This window comes from Puntigrus tetrazona, unplaced genomic scaffold (assembly GCF_018831695.1).
Source record: "Puntigrus tetrazona isolate hp1 unplaced genomic scaffold, ASM1883169v1 S000000962, whole genome shotgun sequence".
NCBI lineage: Eukaryota > Metazoa > Chordata > Actinopteri > Cypriniformes > Cyprinidae > Puntigrus > Puntigrus tetrazona.
The window spans coordinates 26,049-42,696 of record NW_025048557.1 but is presented as its reverse complement, the minus strand read 5'-3'; the positions used below and the strand labels follow the sequence as shown (position 1 = coordinate 42,696).

Here is a 16,648-nt window from a genome sequence, read left to right as displayed (position 1 = left end):
AGAATGTGAGAGGAATCGATATTGAAGGAGGTAGATCAGAGAATAGGATTTTCCAATACGCAGATGACACAACGTTAATAGTAAGAGACGTACATAGTGTTAAGGTGGCTATGGACGTAGTTCAGAATTCTGTAATAAATCCGGGGGGAAAATAAATGAGGATAAAACAATGTACATGAGATTTGGCGAAGCCCCAGCCTTAACAGACACTTTTAACTTTAAAGAAGTTAAGGAAATAAAGATTTTAGGAGTTAGCATGGGAGAGGATGACAAGAAAAAAAATGAGATCATGTGGGAAGGAATTTTAGGAGATATTGAAAGAAGGATGAACTGGTGGAAAACAAGAAATCTGTGCTTGAAAGGAAAGGTCTTAATTTTGAATGTTTTAATGACTTCAAAGATTTGTTATTTTTTATATGTTACAAGTATGCCTCTGTGGGTTGAAAAAAGATTGAAAAAATGTTTTACTGAGTATTTATGGGAGGAAAGCCACCGAGGATTGCGTATGACACCCTTGTGGGGCTGTTGAGAAAAGCGGCTTGGGTCTTATTGATGTTGCACAAAGGAAGAAATGTTTGAGAGTTAAACTGGTGAAGAAATATCTGGATGCAAGAATTGAAACTGTTTGGAAAAAACTATGTTGTATTTTTAAACAAATGTGGCAATGTCAATATGGGGGAGAATATTTTATGGATGAGAACGAAAAACTGGATGTGGAAAGATTTGCCAGATTTTTACAAGGAACAGTTGAGTGCCTGGGGAGAGTTTTTAAAGCATGTGCATTACATCCCGAAGGACGAGAGGACATTTTAAATCAACCATTGTTTTTAAACAAGAATATTGTGAATCAAGGAAAAGAGTTGTTTTTAAGAAATGGTGGGATGTGGGGATAGCGAGAGTAAGAGATGTTCTGTATGAGTTCAAAGAGGATTTTTACCAGTTCAATATGTTTTTGACACTATGGAAGAAGCTAAGGAGGACTATACCAAACAAGAAATCATAAATAAGTACTGCATGATTAAAAACGCAATACCAAAAGACTGGATTGAAAAAATTGAAAATATGGAGCCAGGTGAACCGGAGAAAGATGTGAACGCTATTTTTAGAGAGAAACTACATATTTTCAAGGAATGTACTGTCAAAATGTTTTATGGTGTTTTTAGAGATACGATTTTTAAGAAACCTAAAGCAAATGACTATTGGAAGCAGAAATATAAAGACTTGAAAGAAGAAAACATATGGAGTAACATAAAAGGAAGGATAGTTGAAACGAAACTGGGAAACCTGGAATTTTTAATCAGACACAAAGCTATTTTTACAGACGTGATTTTACACAAGATTGGAATGGAGCAGAGCTCCATCTGTAAGGTGTGCAACAAAGAGGATGAAGGCTTCCTGCACCTGTTTTTATATTGCAAAGAACTGGACATTTTAAAACTAAATGCAAAAGACTGTTTGAACTTTTGAAAGGAGAGCACTATGAAGACGAATCAGAATGGAATAAAATTGTAATGTTGGGTGAATATAAGGAGTGTAAAAATAGCAAAATCATTAATCTTCTTGTCATGCTAATGAAAGGAGCAATATGGGAGAGAAGGGTGGTGGCAAAAAGAGAGAAATCTGTCTTGGATATTGAAAGAATATTGAAGAAAAAGCTGAAAACTATCTGAAATATTTGTATTGTTACTACAAGAACTTGGGAAAACTCAATGACTTTTATCACATTTTTACTTATGATGTATATAAGATCTTTGAAGAATTTGACTGGAAGATGCCTGATGACGACAGTTGATTTTATGTATGTTTTAAAAGAGTCGGATGTCGGAACCTATGTATGTTAATTTTATGTTTAATTTTACAAAGGTGTACTCCCCCCATGTAAAAGGGTTTCCCCTTCAGGTGGTTTATTGTAGTTTGTATCGTTTGTGTAAAAATAATAAAAAAAAAAAAAAAAAAAAAAAAAAAAAAAAAAAAAAAAATTCACGCCTGATCTCGTCTGATCTCAGAAGCTAAGCAGAGTTGGGCTTAGTTAGTACTTGGATGGGAGACTGCATAGGAATACCAGGTGCTGTAAGTTTTTGAGTTTTTTCACTACTTATCTAATACACTGGCCTTTAGTGTGGTCAAAGTTTGACCAGCTCTTTGCTTTCCCTTACTGCTTATTTAATTCAATTGCCTTTAAAGTAGCTGTTCTTTAAACAGAGTTTGACTGTTTTTAACTACTTAACTAATGCTCTTATCTTTAATGTAGCTCATTTTGAAGTATTTTTTTTTTTGTATTTCATTCATTACTTATCTAGTATAATGGCACTTAGTGTGCCTCACCTTAAAATAGGGGGCTTTTTGCAGCAGCTTTCGCTTACGGCCATACCACCCTGTTGGCGCTAGAGAGCACACAGGAAGTTGTTGGCTGCAGTAGGGAGAGGAAGGCTCTCCTCCATTTTGTGTTAATTTTTTGTCTTTGTATTTTGCTTTTTTCTTTAGTTAAAGTTAGTTTTTGTTTGTTTTTTCAGTTATAAAACCACCCAACAGCAGCATTTTTGCTTGCTGGAGGGTGGTTACGCCTTTATTTTTCTCTTTTCTCCTTTTTTTCAATGGACGGATTAACGGCAAACGACACTGGACTGGCACGAGGAACAAGCATGGCAAACGACTCTGGACTGGCACGAGGAAGAAGCATGGGAAACGATATTGGACTGGCACGAGGAACAAGCATGGCAAACGACACTGGACTGGCACGAGGAAGAGGCACGGCAAAGCGACACTGGACTGGATGGCGAGACACGTATGACAAAGCGACACTGGTCTGGATTACCGACAACGAGAAGAACATGGAAAAAACCTAGACACAAAGAGACAAGTTTGGCAGAAGAAGATATTTAAAGGAGGCGACTGTGATTGTGAATGTGGAGAATGTAAGTGAGGTGAGAGCTGTGGATATTATAAAAGCGGTGACGGATAAATGTGGAAATGGGAATATTTTGGCGTTAAGACCAAGGCAAGGAAAAGAATATGAACTTACAATGGAAAAGGAAGAAGCATGTGGAATTGACTGATGGACTTTTAATAAAAGGGGTGAACTGCGAGATAAAAAATTGCAAAATAGAGATTACGTTGTTTCCTTCATGCACCTGCCCGTCTATCTTGATGATAATAAAATTTTAGGGAAATTGGAAGGATGGGGAGTTAATCCCATGTCAAATGTTAAAAGAAGATGCTACCCGGGCACTGACATTGAGGACGGAACAAGGTTCCTAAAAGTTAGATTCCCCAAAGAAGTGACATCGTTGCCATATAGCACAAAGTTGGAAACAGCCGAGGGGCCGCAGTATTTTAGGGTGATGCACAGCCATCAGGTGAAGACCTGTAGGCTGTGCATGAGCCCAGGACACCTGCTTAAAGAATGCCCAGATTTTAAGTGCTATAAGTGCGAGGAGAGGGGACATTTTGCAAGAGATTGCAATGCTGTCAGATGCCCGGAGTGTCATGGAGTTTTAAATAAATGTGAATGTTGGATGGAGGGAGAGGAAGGAGGTAGGGAAGATCGGATGGGCGGACAGGTGCATGAAGGAAACAACGAGGAGGAAAGACAAATTGATGAAGAACAAGAGGAAGAAGGACTACAACAAAAAGAAACAGAAGAGGAATCAGACAACATAGAGGAACGTGAAGGAGAAAAAGAGAATGACAAAGACAAGGAACAGACAACAGAACAGGACACTCAGTGGACGGAAATGGAAATAGCGGACAGTTTTAAAACTTTTCTAGATGATGTGGAGAGAGATGGACAAGGAATAGAAGTTCAAAGCAAAGAAATGGACAGTGAAGAAGAAACAAGGACAAACAGTATGGGAAAAGACAGAGGAGAGAGGACAAATAAGAAGGAGAACAATAAAGGTAAAACCAAACGTGGAAAATGCAAGGAAAAAAAATAATGACAAGTGCAAACAGGTATGAAGCGTTAAGAGGGCTGGAGGAGAAGATGGAGAATAATGGTTTTAAGTATTTATTTTTTTTCTTTTTTAATGGTTTTTAGTTGTGTTACTTTTAATGCAAGGACTGATGGACATGAGAAAGTTTGAAAGAGTGAAAGAAAAATGTAAAGGAGAAGATGTTATCGTTTTGCAAGAAACAAATTGGAAAGAGAGTGTGATGGTGGACTATAAAAAGAAATGGGATGGAGATATTTTGTATAACAATGGAGATGGAAGGCTTGGAAGAGGAGTGGCTTTTTTAATGAGAAAAAATGTTTTTAATTCAAGCAATGTAGTGTATAAAGATAAGATGGGGAAATGTATGGTGGTTGAAGTAAATTGTGAAGGACGTGAACTGATTTTAGCCAATGTACACGCACCAACAGAAGAGAAAGAAAAGAAAGAGTTTTTTAATGTTTTAAGAAATATTGTAAAGAAGTATAAAGAAATAATAATGATGGGGATTTTAATACTGTTTTTAGCAAGCAGGATATGGCGGAGGGAATGGTTTTTAAATCAGACACAGGGAGAAATGAATTAAAGGAACTGATGAGAGAAAATAACTTAATAGATGTGTGGAGGGAAATGAATGGAGGAAAAAAGGAGTTTTCAAGAAGGCAAATAGTAGGGAACTTTATTTGTAAAACAAGAATTGATTATGTGTTATGTACAAGAAATGTAGGGAATTTTATTGAAAAAATCAGATATGAAGAAACCAGTTTTAGTGATCATAAGTTTTTACGTTTTAAAATAGATTGGAGCAACATGCAAAGGGGTCCGGGAGTATGGATTTTAAATACAGAGATTTTAAAGAATGAAGACTATGTTTTGAAGGTTAAAGAGGTCATTGAAAAGGAAAAGGAAAATGAAATGTATACAGAGGATAAGAGAATCTGGTGGGAGAATGTCAAATTTTTAATCAAAAAATTTTCAATCAAATATTGTAGTACTTTGAGGAAATGCAAAAGGTTCAAAGAAAGAGAAATAAAGAAGAGTTTGGAAATTGAATTGAATAAAGAAAATAAAGACATACTAAAGATAAAGGAAATGGAGGGAAGACTGAAAGAAATAGAAGAAAAAGAATATGAGGGGGCGAGGTTAAGAAGCAAAGCTAAATATCTTGTGGAGGGTGAAAAATGCACAAAATTCTTTTTTGATTTGGAAAAAAAGAAAGGGAAAGCTGATATTATAAAGGAAATACGAGGGAAAAATGGAGAAATTGTAGAAGGTAATGAAAATATTTTAAAAGAAATAAAGGATTTTTATGAGGATCTGTTTAGTGCAAGGGGCGTGGAAGAGAAGGAAAAAAAGAAACTGCTGAATCAGATAAAAGCAAAAGTAAGTGAGGAAGATAAAAAAGATTGTGACCAAGTAATCAGAGAAGAAGAGATCGAAAGAGCAATAAATGAACTGAATAAAAAAAAGAGTCCGGGAATAGACGGTTTGGGAACTGAATTTTATGTATGTTTTAAAGGGGTTTTAACAAAGATTTTAAATGAGGTTTTTAAAGAAATTTTTGAAAAAGAAGAAATTAATGAAAGAACGAGGATGGGGTTAATGAAGCTGGTATATAAAAGGAAGGGTGAAAAAATAGATTTAAAAAACTATAGGCCAATTACAATGTTGAACACGGATCTTAAAATTTTAGCCAAGGTTTTAGCAAACAGATTAAAGGAAGTTATGCAAGCATAATTGAAACAAACCAAGCATACGGAGTGAAAGGAAGGGATATAGATGACATAAAAATGAGTATAAGAGATACAATATGGTACATGAAGGATAAAGGTGAAGATGGATATATAATTAGTTTGGACTTTGAAAAAGCTTTTGATAGGTGGAACACAGGTATTTATTTGAGGTTTTAAGGAGTTTTGGTTTTGGGGAATTTTATCAAATGGATAGAGATTTTATACAAGGGTGCTTTAACAAGGATAAAATGTAATGGGTTTTAACAGACTGTTTTAAAATCACAAGATCAATTAGGCAGGGTTGTCCGCTTTCAGCTTTACTTTATTCACTTGTATCAGAACCATTGGGACTGGCTATAAAACAAAAAGAAGGAATAATAGGTATAGAAATTGACGAAAACAATGAAGGGAAGGTTTATCAATATGCTGATGACACAACGATAATTGTAAAAGGAAAGGATAGTGTCAAAGAAGTTATGAATGTTGTAAAAGAATTTTGTAAAGGATCTGGGAGTAAAATAAATGAGGAGAAAACAGTATATATCAGATTTGGGAAAGCTATGATTTTAACGGATTGTTTTAACTTCAAGGAAGTGGAACAAATTAAGATTTTAGGAATTTTAATGGGGAAAAATGAGAGAAAAGTAAGAGATGAAATGTGGGAGGAACTAGTAACAGAAATAGAGAGAAGGTTAAACTTTTGGAAACTGAGAACACTAAACTTAAAAGGGAAGGTTTTAATATTGAATGTTTTAATGGTTTCTAAGCTGTGGTATGTTTTAAATGTATCTGAGATGCCTTTGTGGACAGAAAAGAGGTTGAAGAAATGTTTTCTTGACTTTTTATGGGAGGGAAAACCAGCAAGAATAGCATATAATACGATTTTAGGGGCGGTGGAAAAGGGGGGATTAGGTTTAATGGATGTAGAACAGAGAAAAAATGCTTTGAGAGTTAAAATAGTAAAGAAATACCTACAAGAAGAGAGCAAATTTGAGTGGAAAAAAACAATGAAATACTTTTTAAACAAATGTGGGAATTTTAACATGGGGGATGGTATTTTATGGATGAAAACAAAAATTTGGATGACAGAAGGATTACCTGAGTTTTACAGAGAAATGTTTAGTGCCTGGGGAAAATTTTTAAGTAAAATTGTATACAACCCTCAAAGAAGAGAAAACATTTTAAATCAACCCCTGTTCTTAAATAACAACATTTTAAAACAAGACAAAGAACTATTTTTTAAGAAATGGATGGAAGTGGGGATAACAAGAGTGAGAGATGTCTTGTATGAATTTAAAGAGGGTTTTTACCAATACAATATATTGTGGATGCAATGGATGAAGCAAAAGAAGAATATAGCAAACAAGAAATAACAAACAAATATGAAATCCTTAAAAAAGCAATACCTAAAGAGTGGATTAAAAGAATAGAGAGTACAGAAGAAGAGCAAACAGAGGAACATTTTAATGTGAAACTGGCGGAAAAATTTTATGATTTTAAGGGATGTACTGTAAAAATGTTTTATTGTGTTTTTAGAGATGGTGTTTTTAAAGAGCCAACTGTAAATAAGTACTGGGTGGAAAAATTCAACAATCTAAAAGAAGAATGTATATGGAGAAACATGAGGGGGAAGTGTGTCGAAACAAAGTTGGAATGTTTGGAGTATTTTATAAGACACAAAGTTGTTTTTACTGAAGTTATTTTACAAAAAATAGGGATGGAACAACATGCAATGTGCAAAGTGTGCAAAGAAAAAGAAGAGGGGATTTTACATCTGTTTTTATATTGTAAGGAACTGGAGGCATTTTTAAGGAAATGTAAATGTTTAATCAAAGACTTGACTGAAGAATGGGATGAAAATGGAATGGAATGGAACAGAGTGTTGATGTTTGGATGGGAAAAGAAGTGTAAAAACAAAGCCTTTATTAATCTGTTTGTGATGTTAATGAAAAGTGCAATATGGGAGAGGAGAATTGTGGCCAAAAAGGAACAAATTGTTTTGGATGTTTGGACTGTCTTTAAAAGGAAAACTGAAATATATATGGACAAATTGTATGTGTATTTTAAAAGTGAAAAAATCCTAGATGCATTTTATGTTGTTTTTACACGAAATGTCTATCGTGTTTTAAAAGATTTTATGTGGGGGCTACCGGAGAGCGAAGAATTTGTTTAAATAATGTATGAAATTATGAGATATGTGATGTGGATATTGTACAAGAGAAAGTATGTTTTTATTGTATTTGATTGATTGAAAAATATTTTAATAAAAAAAAAAAAAAAAAAAAAAAAAATTCACGCCTGATCTCGTCTGATCTCAGAAGCTAAGCAGAGTTGGGCCTAGTTAGTACTTGGATGGGAGACTGCCTAGGAATACCAGGTGCTGTAAGTTTTGAGTTTTTCACTACTTATCTAATACACTGGCCCATAGTGTGGTCAAAGTTTGACCAGCTCTTTGCTTTCCCTTACTGCTTATTTAATTCAATTGCCTTTAAAGTAGCTGTTTTTAAACAGAGTTTGACTGTTTTTAACTACTTAACTAATGCTCTTATCTTTAATGTAGCTCATTTTGAAGTATTTTTTTGTATTTCATTCATTACTTATCTAGTATAATGGCAATTTAGTGTACCTCACCTTAAAATAGAGGGCTTTTTGCAGCAGCTTTTGCTTACGGCCATACCACCCTGTTCACGCCTGATCTCAGAAGCTAAGCAGAGTTGGGCCTAGTTAGTTCTTGGATGGGAGACTGCCTAGGAATACCAGGTGCTGTAAGTGTTTGAGTTTTTTTCACTACTTATCTAATACACTGACCCTTAGTGTGGTCAAAGTTTGACCAGCTCTTTGCTTTCCCTTACTGCTTATTTAATTCAATTGCCTTTAAAGTAGCTGTTCTTTAAACAGAGTTTGACTGTTTTTAACTACTTAACTAATGCTCTTATCTTTAATGTAGCTCATTTTGAAGTATTTTTTTTTTTTTGTATTTCATTCATTACTTATCTAGTATAATGGCACTTAGTGTGCCTCACCTTAAAATAGGGGGCTTTTTGCAGCAGCTTTAGCCACGGCCATACCACCCTGTTGGCGCTAGAGAGCACACAGAAAGTGACTGGCAGCAGTAGTTGGGAGAGGAAGGCTCTCCTCCATTTTGTGTTTATTATTAGTGTTTATTTTGTGAACTTTTTCGGACTTTAATTTAGTTTTTGTGTGTTTTTGTGAGTGTTTAAACCACCTAACAGCAGCCTAGTGCTGTCTGGAAGGTGGTTTTATTCAGTTTTTTTTTTTTTTTTTTTTTTTTTTTTTTTTTTTTTCTTTCATCTATGGCGGACGGACAGATGGCTATGAACTTGGACTTGGCTGGAGAAACAGAATTGGTTAATGAACACGGAACTGGAAATAAACGACGAGATGGGAATGCAAAAGATAAGGAACAAAAGAGAAACAAGTCAAAGAAGGATTACCTGAAAGAAGCAACTGTGACGGTGGACATCTGTAATGTGAATGCGAGGGCTGAGGACATCATAAAAGCTGTAACGGAAAAGGTCGGCAAAGGAAATGTCTTGGCGGTAAGACCTAAACAAAATAAGGAATACGAAGTGACATTAGAGAATATCGACGATGTTGAACTGTTGGTTGAAGGTTTAATGATAAAAGAGACACTGTGCGAAGTAAAGAGGTTGCAAAACAGAGACTACGTTGTCTCATTCATGCACATGCCCGCTTACATTGACGATCAGATATTTTTAGATAAACTGCAAGGGTGGGGAGTTACCCTATTTCGGACATCAAGAGACGTGTTTATCCGGGCACAACTGTTGAAGATGGCACACGATTTGTAAAATGTCGCTTCCCAAGGGAAGTAGTGTCTCTCCGTACAGCACAAGGCTGGAAACAGCTGAAGGGCTTCAGTATTTTAGGGTGATGCACAGCCATCAGGTTAAAACCTGTCGGCTGTGCATGAGCCCTGAGCACGTCTTGAAAGACTGCCCAGATTTTAAGTGCTTTAAGTGTGAGAGAGAGGACATTTTGCCAGGGATTGCAATGCGGTTAAGTGCCCGGATTGTAAAAAGGTTTTAAATAAGTGTGATTGTTGGTATGTGGATGAAGAGACTCATGTGAGTGGGCAGGTGCATGAGCGGGACAGCGTAGTCGAACAAGAAGAAGGCTTACCACAGCAAAGAGAAAATCAAGCGGCGGGCAAAGACATTATTGAGGGCCAGGGGGTTGGAGAACATATGGACAATGAACGTTTGAAACAAATGGAGAAGACTGAAGTTCAAAACATTATTGATGAGACAGAGAAGAATGAGGAGGACAGACAATCACAAGACAGACGATGTAAAATCATGGAGGAACAAAAAGACCAGCATGCACAAGCGAAACAGACAGAAGGAATTTTGGCACCGATCGACATTACTAGGGACTTTGAGGATATTTCGGATGCAGATGAGGATGTTAAAGACGACACAGAAGAAATGGCAGTAGGAACATCAAAAATAAGCATAAGAAAACGTCAAATCAAGGTAAAACCCAGTTTAGATGGGATAAAGAAAAGAAATGCTAACAAAGACTTTTTAAAGAATCGATTTGAACTGTTAAAGGGTTTGGATGACACAAGCTAAAGACATTGGTTTTATGAACGTTTTTATTTATTCATTTTTTATGGTTTTAAGTCTGGCTACATTTAATGCCAGAGGGCTCTTAGATTTTAACAAGTTTGAAAAGGTGAAAGAGATGTTTAAAAATGTAGATGTAATAGTATTGCAAGAAACAAACTGGAGAGAAAAGCACAAATGTGAAATAAGCAAAAGATGGGATGGTGATATATTATGCAGCAATGAGGATAAAAGATATGGCAGAGGGGTGGCCTTTTTAATAAGAAGAAACACGAATGTGGTTTACAAAGTTGTTTACAAAGATGATGTAGGGAAATGTTTGGCAATAGAAATGGAACATGATGACAACAAAGTAATTGTGGTAAATGTCCATGCGCCTGTTGAAGAGAAGGAAAAGAGGATTTTTTAAGGATCTAAGGATATTTTTAATGAAATATAAGTATGCTATTGTATTGGGGGATTTTAATACTGTTTTAAGCAAGTTAGATATGGCTGACGGAATGGTTTTTAAAACCGATACAGGAAGGAAGGAATTGAATTTGTTGATGAAAAACAATAATATGGTAGATGTGTGGCGAGAGAGAAATGGGAAAAGAAGACAATATTCTAGAAGGCAAATGGTAGGGAATTTTATGTGCCAAACGAGAATTGATTTTATTTTGTGTTCAAGAAATGTAGAGGGTTTTATTGAAGATATGAGATATGAGGAAACAAGTTTATGACCATAAGCCACTATTTATGAAAGTGGACTGGAGCACGATTAAAAGGGGGCCAGGTGTTTGGGTTTTAAATGCTGAGGTTTTAAAAAGAGACAGCTATGTCCAAGACATAAAAGAATTGATAGAAAAAGAAAAACAGAATGAAATGTATGTGGAAGATAAAAGGATATGGTGGGAAAACGTTAAGTTTCTAATTAAAAGACATACTATACAGTTTTGTAGATCGGTGGAGAGATGTAAAAGGTACACAGAAATAAAAACAAGAGAGAACTTAGAAAGGAGCTTAATCAGAATAATGAGAAGAATGTGTCAAAAATAAAAGATCTGGAAGATAAACTTAAAGTTTTAGAAGAAGAAAAATATGAAGGTGCACGTTTAAGAAGTAAAGCTAGATATATAGTGGAAGGAGAGAAATGTACAAAATTTTTCTTTAATCTAGAAAAGAGGAAGGGGAAAGCTGAAATGATAACAGCTATTAAAAATGAGTATGGAGAAGAAATAAAGGATAACAAAGAAATACTAGAAGAGATAAAAATGTATTATGAGAAACTTTTTACAACTGAAGGGGTGCAAGATGAATGTGAAGAATTGTTCAACATAATTGAAACAAAAGTTGAAAAAGAAGACAAAGAAGCTTGCGATATGGAAATAAATGAAGGAGAAATAGAAAGAGCCATTAACGAATTGAACAGGAATAAAAGTCCAGGAATTGATGGTCTAGGCAATGAATTTTATATTGTTTTCAAGGGTATTTTAATTGGCATTTTAAAGGAAGTGTATGATGACATTTTTAATAAGGGACACATGAATTTAAGAATGAGTATGGGTTTAATGAAAATTATTTATAAGAAGAAAGGAGATAAAAAAGAATTGAAAAATTACAGACCTTTGACAATGTTGAACACTGACTTAAAAATTTTATCTAAGGTTTTAGCTAATAGACTAAAGGAGGTGATGCCAAAAATTATCAAGACAAATCAAGCATATGGAGTGAAAGGCAGAGATATATCAGATACTACAATTAGTATTAGGGACACAATAAGTTATATAAAGGACAAAAATCTGAAGGTTACATTGTAAGTCTTGATTTGAAAAAGCCTTCGACCGAGTGGAGCATCAGTTTTTATTTGGGATTTTAAAGAGTTTTGGCTTCGGGGAAAATTTTATCAGATGGATTAAGATTTTATACAAAGGAGTGGTGACGAGGATTAAATGCAATGGTTTTTTAACTAAATGTTTTAAGCTCACAAGATCTGTAAGGCAGGGATGTCCCCTTTCAGCGCTTTTATATTCCTTGGTGGCAGAGCCTCTGGGCTTAGCAGTAAGAGGAGAGAAGAATGTGAGAGGAATCGATATTGAAGGAGGTAGATCAGAGAATAGGATTTTCCAATACGCAGATGACACAACGTTAATAGTAAGAGACGTACATAGTGTTAAGGTGGCTATGGACGTAGTTCAGGAATTCTGTAATAAATCCGGGGGGAAAATAAATGAGGATAAAACAATGTACATGAGATTTGGCGGAGCCCCAGCCTTAACAGACACTTTTAACTTTAAAGAAGTTAAGGAAATGAAGATTTTAGGAGTTAGCATGGGAGAGGATGACAAGAAAACAAATGAGATCATGTGGGAAGGAATTTTAGGAGATATTGAAAGAAGGATGAACTGGTGGAAAACAAGAAATCTGTGCTTGAAAGGAAAGGTCTTAATTTTGAATGTTTTAATGACTTCAAAGATTTGTTATTTTTTATATGTTACAAGTATGCCTCTGTGGGTTGAAAAAAGATTGAAAAAATGTTTTACTGAGTATTTATGGGAGGGAAAGCCACCGAGGATTTGCGTGATGACACCCTTGTAGGGGCTGTTGAGAAAGGCGGCTTGGGTCTTATTGATGTTGCACAAAGGAAGAAATGTTTGAGAGTTAAACTGGTGAAGAAATATCTGGATGCAAGAATTGAAACTGTTTGGAAAAAAACTATGTTGTATTTTTTAAACAAATGTGGCAATGTCAATATGGGGGAGAATATTTTATGGATGAGAACGAAAAACTGGATGTGGAAAGATTTGCCAGATTTTTACAAGGAACAGTTGAGTGCCTGGGGAGAGTTTTTAAAGCATGTGCATTACATCCCGAAGGGACGAGAGGACATTTTAAATCAACCATTGTTTTTAAACAAGAATATTGTGAATCAAGGAAAAGAGTTGTTTTTTAAGAAATGGTGGGATGTGGGGATAGCGAGAGTAAGAGATGTTCTGTATGAGTTCAAAGAGGGATTTTTACCAGTTCAATATGTTTTTGACACTATGGAAGAAGCTAAGGAGGACTATACCAAACAAGAAATCATAAATAAGTACTGCATGATTAAAAACGCAATACCAAAAGACTGGATTGAAAAAATTGAAAATATGGAGCCAGGTGAACCGGAGAAAGATGTGAACGCTATTTTTAGAGAGAAACTACATATTTTCAAGGAATGTACTGTCAAAATGTTTTATGGTGTTTTTAGAGATACGATTTTTAAGAAACCTAAAGCAAATGACTATTGGAAGCAGAAATATAAAGACTTGAAAGAAGAAAACATATGGAGTAACATAAAAGGAAGGATAGTTGAAACGAAACTGGGAAACCTGGAATTTTTAATCAGACACAAAGCTATTTTTACAGACGTGATTTTACATTAAGATTGGAATGGAGCAGAGCTCCATCTGTAAGGTGTGCAACAAAGAGGATGAAGGCTTCCTGCACCTGTTTTTATATTGCAAAGAACTGGACATTTTAAAAACTAATGCAAAAGACTGTTTGAACTTTTGAAAGGAGAGCACTATGAAGACGAATCAGAATGGAATAAAATTGTAATGTTGGGTGAATATAAGGAGTGTAAAAATAGCAAAATCATTAATCTTCTTGTCATGCTAATGAAAGGAGCAATATGGGAGAGAAGGGTGGTGGCAAAAAGAGAGAAATCTGTCTTGGATATTGAAAGAATATTGAAGAAAAAGCTGAAAACTATCTGAAATATTTGTATTGTTACTACAAGAACTTGGGAAAACTCAATGACTTTTATCACATTTTTACTTATGATGTATATAAGATCTTTGAAGAATTTGACTGGAAGATGCCTGATGACGACAGTTGATTTTATGTATGTTTTAAAAGAGTCGGATGTCGGAACCTATGTATGTTAATTTTATGTTTAATTTTACAAAGGTGTACTCCCCATGTAAAAGGGTTCCCCCTTCAGGTGGTTTATTGTAGTTTGTATCGTTTGTTTGTGTAAAAAAAATAAAAAAAAAAAAAAAAACGCCTGATCTCTCTGATCTCAGAAGCTAAGCAGAGTTGGGCCTAGTTAGTACATGGATGGGAGACTGCCTAGGAATACTAGGTGCTGTAAGTTTTTGAGTTTTTTCACTACTTGTCTAATACACTGGCCCTTAGTGTGGTCAAAGTTTGACAAGCTCTTTGCTTTCCCTTACTGCTTATTTAATTCAATTGCCTTTAAAGTAGCTGTTCTTTAAACAGAGTTTGACTGTTTTTAACTACTTAACTAATGCTCTTATCTTTAATGTAGCTCATTTGAAGAATTATTTTTTTTGTATTTCATTCATTACTTATCTAGTATAATGGCACTTAGTGTGCCTCACCTTAAAATAGGGGGCTTTTTGCAGCAGCTTTCGCTTATGGCCATACCACCCTGTTCACGCCTGATCTCGTCAGATCTCAGAAGCTAAGCAGAGTTGGCCCTAGTTAGTACTTGGATGGGAGACTGCCTAGGAATACCAGGTGCTGTAAGTTTTTGAGTTTTTTCACTACTTATCTAATACACTGGCCTATAGTGTGGTCAAAGTTTGACCAGCTCTTTGCTTTCCCTTACTGCTTATTTAATTCAATTGCCTTTAAAGTAGCTGTTCTTTAAACAGAGTTTGACTGTTTTTAACTACTTAACTAATGCTCTTATCTTTAATGTAGCTCATTTTGAAGTATTTTTTTTTTTTTGTATTTCATTCATTACTTATCTAGTATAATGGCACTTAGTGTGCCTCACCTTAAAATAGGGGGCTTTTTGCAGCAGCTTTTGCTTACGGCCATACCACCCTGTTCACGCCTGATCTCGTCTGATCTCAGAAGCTAAGCAGAGTTGGGCCTAGTTAGTACTTGGATGGGAGACTGCCTAGGAATACCAGGTGCTGTAAGTTTTTGAGTTTTTTCACTACTTATCTAATACACTGGCCCTTAGTGTGGTCAAAGTTTGACCAGCTCTTTGCTTTCCCTTACTGCTTATTTAATTCAATTGCCTTTAAAGTAGCTGTTCTTTAAACAGAGTTTGACTGTTTTTAACTACTTAACTAATGCTCTTATCTTTAATGTAGCTCATTTTGAAGTATTTTTTTTTGTATTTCATTCATTACTTATCTAGTATAATGGCACTTAGTGTGCCTCACCTTAAAATAGGGGGCTTTTTGCAGCAGCTTTCGCTTACGGCCATACCACCCTGTTCACGCCTGATCTCGCCTGATCTCAGAAGCTAAGCAGAGTTGGGCCTAGTTAGTACTTGGATGGGAGACTGCCTAGGAATACCAGGTGCTGTAATTTTTTGAGTTTTTTCACTACTTATCTAATACACTGGCCCTTAGTGTGGTCAAAGTTTGACCAGCTCTTTGCTTTCCCTTACTGCTTATTTAATTCAATTGCCTTTAAAGTAGCTGTTCTTTAAACAGAGTTTGACTGTTTTTAACTACTTAACTAATGCTCTTATCTTTAATGTAGCTCATTTTGAAGTATTTTTTTTTTTGTATTTCATTCATTACTTATCTAGTATAATGGCACTTAGTGTGCCTCACCTTAAAATAGGGGGTTTTTTGCAGCAGCTTTCGCTTACGGCCATACCACCCTGTTCACGCCTGATCTCGTCTGATCTCAGAAGCTAAGCAGAGTTGGGCCTAGTTAGTACTTGGATGGGAGACTGCCTAGGAATACCAGGTGCTGTAAGTTTTGAGTTTTTTCACTACTTATCTAATACACTGGTTCTTAGTGTGGTCAAAGTTTGACCAGCTCTTTGCTTTCCCTTACTGCTTATTTAATTCAATTGCCTTTAAAGTAGCTGTTCTTTAAACAGAGTTTGACTGTTTTTAACTACTTAACTAATGCTCTTATCTTTAATGTAGCTCATTTTGAAGTTTTTTTTTTTGTATTTCATTCATTACTTATCTAGTATAATGGCACTTAGTGTGCCTCACCTTAAAATAGGGGGTTTTTGCATCAGCTTTTGCTTACAGCCATACCACCCTGTTCACGCCTGATCTCGTCTGATCTCAGAAGCTAAGCAGAGTTGGGCCTAGTTAGTACTTGGATGGGAGACTGCCTAGGAATACCAGGTGCTGTAAGTTTTTGAGTTTTTTCACTACTTATCTAATACACTGGCCCTTAGTGTGGTCAAAGTTTGACCAGCTCTTTGCTTTCCCTTACTGCTTATTTAATTCAATTGCCTTTAAAGAAGCCGTTCTTTAAACAGAGTTTGACTGTTTTTAACTACTTAACTAATGCTCTTATCTTTAATGTAGCTCATTTTGAAGTATTTTTTTTTGTATTTCATTCATTACTTATCTAGTATAATGGCACTTAGTGTGCCTCACCTTAAAATAGGGGGCTTTTTGCAGCA

At 35.5% G+C, this 16,648-nt stretch overlaps 3 non-coding genes and 3 pseudogenes across 3 annotated transcripts; all 6 read left to right on the top strand.

The window, feature by feature from the left end:
• The first annotated feature begins 8,325 nt into the window (after positions 1–8,325).
• On the top strand, positions 8,326–8,434 carry LOC122336159 (annotated as a pseudogene).
• Positions 8,435–14,665: 6,231 nt separating this feature from the next.
• On the top strand, positions 14,666–14,784 carry LOC122336066 (annotated as a pseudogene).
• A 282-nt stretch (positions 14,785–15,066) lies between these two features.
• On the top strand, positions 15,067–15,185 carry LOC122336140. The gene has a single exon (XR_006249104.1). It is a non-coding gene; the product is annotated as a 5S ribosomal RNA (ribosomal RNA).
• Positions 15,186–15,463: 278 nt separating this feature from the next.
• On the top strand, positions 15,464–15,582 carry LOC122336069 (annotated as a pseudogene).
• A 280-nt stretch (positions 15,583–15,862) lies between these two features.
• On the top strand, positions 15,863–15,981 carry LOC122336128. Its single transcript, XR_006249103.1, has one exon. It is a non-coding gene; the product is annotated as a 5S ribosomal RNA (ribosomal RNA).
• Positions 15,982–16,257: 276 nt separating this feature from the next.
• LOC122336026 lies at positions 16,258–16,376 on the top strand. Its single transcript, XR_006249088.1, has one exon. It is a non-coding gene; the product is annotated as a 5S ribosomal RNA (ribosomal RNA).
• Positions 16,377–16,648: the final 272 nt, after the last annotated feature.